Source organism: Nipponia nippon, unplaced genomic scaffold (assembly GCF_047370975.1).
Source record: "Nipponia nippon isolate SJK-2023a ecotype South Korea unplaced genomic scaffold, ASM4737097v1 scaffold_4, whole genome shotgun sequence".
Lineage (NCBI taxonomy): Eukaryota > Metazoa > Chordata > Aves > Pelecaniformes > Threskiornithidae > Nipponia > Nipponia nippon.
The window spans coordinates 61,293,520-61,300,069 of record NW_028262358.1 but is presented as its reverse complement, the minus strand read 5'-3'; the positions used below and the strand labels follow the sequence as shown (position 1 = coordinate 61,300,069).

Sequence of the window (6,550 nt, the reverse complement as noted above, 5' to 3'; positions counted from 1 at the left end):
TCCTGGGTATTTCCCAGGTTACAGATGTTACTGGGATGCTCCTACTAAGCTATAGAGACTTTAAAGACAGAACTGGAGAAAGGAGAAAAGAATGAGGAAAGGACAGCAAATGTGAGAAAAGAGGACTTGGCCCTGCATTTAGCAATGTAGCCCATGTAGAATTCACATTAATTCTGGTCATTTTAGGCACGCTGTTTAAGCTAGTGGGACCTGCTTCCAGATTCCATCAAATCATCAAAATACCTTCAACTATGCACTTCTTTTGCTCTTATTCCCTGACTTCCATCCAATCAGATGTTTCTTTTATCTGATGCTCTCTTTTATAGCAAGAGTTGTTTTGTATAGAATGCTCTTCCCAAGTGCAATTAGCATTGGTAACTCTCTTCTGACTCTGGCTTCTTCAGCTGACCTCCTGCAATGGTTATAAAGTTTAGGCAAGGAGAAAAGGCAATCACACATACGAAATAACTCGAGTGTAATCGCCAGTGAATGTCAAGTTGCATAGGATGACTATTCTCCTTGCATGCCTCTCTGGCAACAGTATATCACTAGTAATAGTATACAGTAAAGCTAGACTGAGTCATTCATGTACAGAAGTGCAGTCCTGCCGAAGGCAAGTAATCTGAAGTGCTAGTGTGCATATGCAATCAAATAGGATAAATCTTGTTTCTCTGCAGTAATTTGAGTGAAGAAGGGTTCAGGTCTATATGCAAAAAACATTCAGAGTATACAATTCTGTTTAGATACAGGTAAGTCAGTAAAACAGTATATTAATTCTGGTTTAGACATCAATGCAAGATTTCTTCTGATCATTAGGCAGTGGCAGCTATTGGAATAATTTCTAATTTGGTTTTATTTTCACATGATAACACCTACTGCTTTTATACATCACATTTTCTTTAGGGCTGCCCAAAATTAGCACTGTTCATTAAAATGGAATGAGGATAGAGAGAGGAGTGGAGTGACGGGGTGGTGTAGTGGCAAAATACAAGCTAAAATAAATAATGAAATATCTTCTACTCCACAAGTTTATGGAACGTTACATTGGCACTTCAGTTCCCAGCATCCAGTTCCCACCTTCCTGCACTCATATGGACATGCGCTCTCTTCATACCCTTCTCCCTGACCATGTAAAATGAAGATCAGCAACAGGAGGCAAATATTTCTCTTTGATGCTGCAAAGTCTACATGACCACCAGGGAAAGCTGATCAGAACTAATATGTGATTGTCTGGAAAGGTCAGTAGTAATGCCAGGAACATTAAAAGCCTGGTCTATTTCAGTGATAAATGCAATACATTGTTGATTAAATGCATATATAAAATGATAAATTGTTTTGATGATAACTAGAGCTACAGCTGTTATAGTTCTGCGTGATTACTTATCTCCTGTGTTCTTTTCCTGGTCTAAACTGTTCCTGTGTGCCAGTGGAGCCTATATTTTTAAGTCTAAATGTTTGATAATGGTGACTCTTCTCAAGATTGGTGCTTTCATGCAGTTTAATAGCTATGTTTTGTACAAACATCTGCAGTTGGAAAGAGAGAATTTTGGAGATATTTGGGAGAAAAAAATTATATACTTATAGCGGCCATTGAAATGCATTCTTCAGGCCAAAAAATCAGAATGTCAAGCGCACAGATTCATCTCCTGTGCATTTCCCACTAGGTGAATAGCACTGTCTTGATGTCAGTGAATAGCTGTGTACACTGGTGTGGAGCAACCCCTGGTTCAAATTAAAACTTTCAGGATTTGGCCTCAGGGGAGGTTTTCTTGACTGAGGACTTTGATATCTGATTAACAAAAGCCAACCATTAGTGAATAAATTGTCATCTTTCATCAAATAATGTGTTTGACAAATCAGTTATTCTCGTATTCAATCAGCGTTTTAGGCTGTTCATCAAATGCGTTACTTGACACAGAAAACGTTTGTCAAAGAAACATCGTTAATAAATTTCTGCAATATTCTCTCATGTCTTCATCTGGCTTACAGTTTTGCCTTACAAAGATCCCTCCATTCCTTACAGTCCCATCTTCCTCCCTGACCCATCCCCCTTCCTGCCCCAATGCAACAAGAGGAATAAATATTTTCCTTGTCATCACTTTGATGTTTCTTCATAAAGTTTTTGAAGAGGAAATAAGCAGCAAGGGCAAAGATCAGAATGCTTTATCTTTCATTGTAGCAGTTCCTTCTAAAAACACCACAGTTTTAAACAGAAGTTTATTTATGACTTCAAGAACCATTGGAGATGCTGATGGAAATGGAGAATCAATTTAACTCCATTATAAATTAGTGGTAATATATATCACAGTATTGTGATAGGGTCACATGTTGGATATAGGTTTACTACAAGCAAGAGACTCAGGGAAATAAGCACATATCTGATTTGCCTGTGGGGATGGAGCAGGCAAAGGATGGGCTGGATGACACCAGCTGTTCAAAGGAAGCTTGACAGGAGCTAAGGAAAGCAGTTCAATCTTACAAAACAGAGCTCTGTTCCCTAAGGGCTGCTTATACTAGAGAGCTCTGAAATATCGCCTGTAACTTCAGCAGGGTGAATTTTGAGGGAAGATGTTGTCTGTGTCTGTTTTTGTGTGGGAGGGTGGTGATGGGGGTGGTGGTGAAAGTCTTTCCAGTGGAGCTTTGCAAGTTCCTTATTCCTGCATGCTGTGCAAAAAAAGAAAGTCCCTGCTTCTTAGAGTTTTCCATCACTGGATTGACACATTTCTCATCACTGTGTATCTTTGTGTTATAGAGCACGTGCAAAAGAGACCTTGACCTGTCCACTAGGAATCCTAATGATAGTGAGAGTAGAAAATGTCAGTGGTACTTTATGCAAAGTCTGTCTACAGGGTCACAGCTGACTCCTTAGACAGACTGTCTGACACTAGCCATTTCTGTTGGAATCTGAAGTTAGCAGAAGTTAGTATATATCCAAACCAAAAAAGACACAGGGCCAATTGCTATGCAGTGTGGATGCAGTCAAGTCAAGCCAAGCCACTTAGACTCAGTGAGTGGCCCTGTTTCATTTGGCAGTATAGGTGTACACCCACATTAACTTCTGAAGAATATCTTTAAAGTGTAATAAAGAAATCTGCTTTCTTCAAGTGCCTACACCCTTAAAAAACGATCATCATCAGGAAGAAGAAATATAATCTTGTACTGGCTTACATATTTAGCCTAGCTTCCTGAAGAAATTAGCTTATCAAATCATGTTGTCTGTTCTGTCTGTCACTTTCCCTTTAGCTTCTTCCCAACAGCCCACACCTTTCATGTCCAGTAGGTGTGAAACCCATTCATCAACTTAGGAAATGTTGATAGCAGAAGGATAAAAAAAATTCAACCAGGATAGATGGCATGCAATGGCTAGTTAGAAACCATAATGAATGTTCTTCTGGGGAGAAACCCTGCTAGAATTCAGTCCATTATCCATTCTGAGAGGTGGCATCTAAGTAGCCAGACAATGTATGTGTGCTGACTAGCTGATCAGTGCAGCACAGCTCTGAGTCAGATAAGCTGCATAGTGCTTCCTGTGCAGCAGGAGAAATGAGGAGAGCAGTATGTGAAAAGTGATGTTTTGGGCAAATGGAAGGGACTGGAAGTATTAAAAGAGAGAATTAGGGACACACAGACTTCAAGTTTCATTATGAAAGGAACAACATGTTTTTAAAGAAGCAACAAGTTGTGTTGTGCATCATCCTGTTTATCGTTGCTGCTGTAGCATGCAGCCCTCCCACAGGAATGGTTGCTTGCAGGGTATATTTAGATTACAGTGATCAGATTCCACCACACAACTCTACAGTATAGGTCAAAACTGTGCTGCTTGTTTTCATTTTCAGCAGAAATGTTAAACATTTTGTATGTGGATGCATAAACTCTTCCTTTTCAACTAAGGATATAAACAATAATATCTCTTCCCAAGAGGTTTTTTTTTTTTTTTTCTGGTAAAACTAATTGTCCTCTAATTCAGTGTTATAAGCACTGACTTTTGTTATAGGATCAAAGCTATACAGCCTTATGTAATGGTGACTGGGATAGCTCTGTAGGGTCCATATTAACTCCAGCCTTGACTTCAGATGCCTTCCAGCATTAAATGTCTTACGTGGTTTACAAATCTTGCTTGTCTAATTGGGCCCTGAGATAGAGAAACTTGTAAGGGTCTACAGAGCCTGCCTGGTAATTAGCTTTGCTCAACAGAGTGTTGGGACAAACCTCATTGCAGGTTTTGACCATCAGACAATATCAGAGATTTATTGTCGTTGTCTCTTCCTTCATAAGTTGCTCAGAAAGTAAGTTGCTCATGGTAATAACCTCCTAAGACCTGCTTCCATAACCCTGGGGGTATGTCTGTAGTTGACTAACATTTTCCCATAGTCTTGTAGGAGGGCTCTGAAGATAAAATTTCTGTGGCTACTGCTTTGGGTGTTAAGGGGACTACCCTGAAAGTGGCTGGAAGGACTACTGGCTGATCTGGGGATCTCAGGCTCTGTGTAAGGAACAAATGTTGCTGGCAGAACACAGTGCCTCTGAGCAGAAAGATCTCTGAGGATTGGTTCATCTCCCAAGCCTCATCCGAGAAGTTTAAGCATTAGAAATCCCTGTCTAACCATGTGAGTAGGACACCGGCAACCTAGACTGTCCAGAAGATGTCAAGCAGTATGATCTGGCCTGATTATTGCTGCAGAGCCATAAACACACGCATAACTGCTGTGGTCAAGACTGTGTCTGCTGCATGCAGTGCCTGGCTTCTAGAGGCACATGTAGCTTCTTGTCCACGCTGCACACTGGCAGTGAAGATGTGGGCTGGTTCTAGCAATCACTTCAAACTGCAGTTGATCTCTTGCAGCTTGCAGACTTTGCTAGTTAGATGAGGGACCTCTTCCTGCTAAGTCCCTTGGTGAGTTTCTGAGCTCTGGGCCATGACTAGAATTATTGCTAGCAGAGGCACTGCAGTTAGGGATGAGGGCAAATCCATCATGCAACAGTGACTCCAGGTGGTCTTGGACAGTCTTGAGAAGGGGCTAGTGATTAAACACCAACAGTAGCACACTGTGGGGCCTGGGTTGAATTTTCTCAAAGCCAGCTTGTGTATAGCAGCTCCACTGTGAACTGGACTGGAACTCCTAGGCTAGTCACGTATGCCAATACCTGCATCCAGAGGGTCACTTGGATCAGCAGAACACCATCTAGCCAATTGTCAGGCAGGCAGTGGTGAAAAAAGACTGGAGATCCATTAGCACTGAGTCGCACCAGCAGAGACATGCTGGCTTTTCTTCTTGCCTGGATTTGCTAGTTTTCTCTGCTCCTGCAGTCTTCTTTAGAGGCTTTAATACACCTTGAACTTGTGCAATAGGTGGTATTCACCTTGTTTTGACTGTTGCCACCTAAAACCTAGGCATATAGTCTGATATTCTGCAGTCAATCCAGAAGAGATTAACGCGTCCAGCATTTAACACACCCTGTGCATCTTAGGCACCTGCCCTGGCACGGATTATCTCTATCAAATCCAGCTGAAGTGAGAAAAAAGTATCAATCCAGCTGAAGCTGATAAGTGTAAAATATCTGAAAGTGTCGGTGATGCTCTCTGCCATGGCCTGTGCTAGTGTCTGTGAAATGGCTGTGACAAGACATAATGATGAAACTTATTTTCTCCATGATCAATAGAAGTCTAGCCAAATACAGTATGATACCGCTACAGTGTGTAGTGACTGGGGAGAATGCTTAATTCTTGGTCAGGAAAAGCAACCCACACAGGATCAAGAAAGAGACTTTATTTGGGACCATCTGGTGGATGCTGTATCAGTGTTCTGAACTACAGTTCAGTCTTATACCACATTTCTGAGATGTAATATATGATTAGTAATTATTCAGGAGGGGAAATGTGAATACAGGCTGGCCTTACTTCACCAAATGCATTCCTAACTGTAATGAACTGTCACTGAGATTTCTTGTACATGTGTAGATGTCCTCGGGATTTTCTACTTTCTTTTGGTTCCAGCCTAATCAAGTGTGGAGACTGTGTGTGGAGTGGATGTGTCTCCCGTTAGGGTGGTCTCACACCCAAAGTGCAGGATGCTTTTGTTGAAAACCTTTGACGTGAAGTAGGCTTAGACAAATAGAGTGGGACTGGTGCAGGTGGGTGACAGTCAGCACAGAATAGTCAGTCTTTTGGCCAAGCGTCCAGGCCCTAATGGCATCCGCAGAAAATGACATTAAAGCTTCCCCTCCAAATGACCATAAAGAAGGCTTCATTTTCTAGCCTGTGACAAGCTGATCAATTGTTTGATCCTGGTAACAGGTAATGGCAAGGATCCATTCTCTGGATAGTCCTGTCTTGGTTTTTGGGATGTCTCTCTTCCTTGGGTGAAGTGGAATGCATTAAAGGCCATCCTCAGGTGCTCTGGAGTGCTTCCTACCAGAGGTATGTTAAACTTGCAGCACCAGACTGTCTATTCTTTGGCTTTGTTTGCAGTCTCTTGTGGAGCCCAGTCGTGGCCTGTCTTGTTCCAGGTCACTTTGGAGCCTACACTGAAGCATCTGTGTAGAAGGGAAT

General features: G+C 41.7%; 1 protein-coding gene across 1 annotated transcript in view; it reads left to right on the top strand.

Moving 5' to 3' along the window:
* Window positions 1-6,550, top strand: part of LOC148053327 (uncharacterized) — a 29,319-nt gene that overhangs the window by 2,124 nt on the left and 20,645 nt on the right. The window lies entirely within an intron of this gene.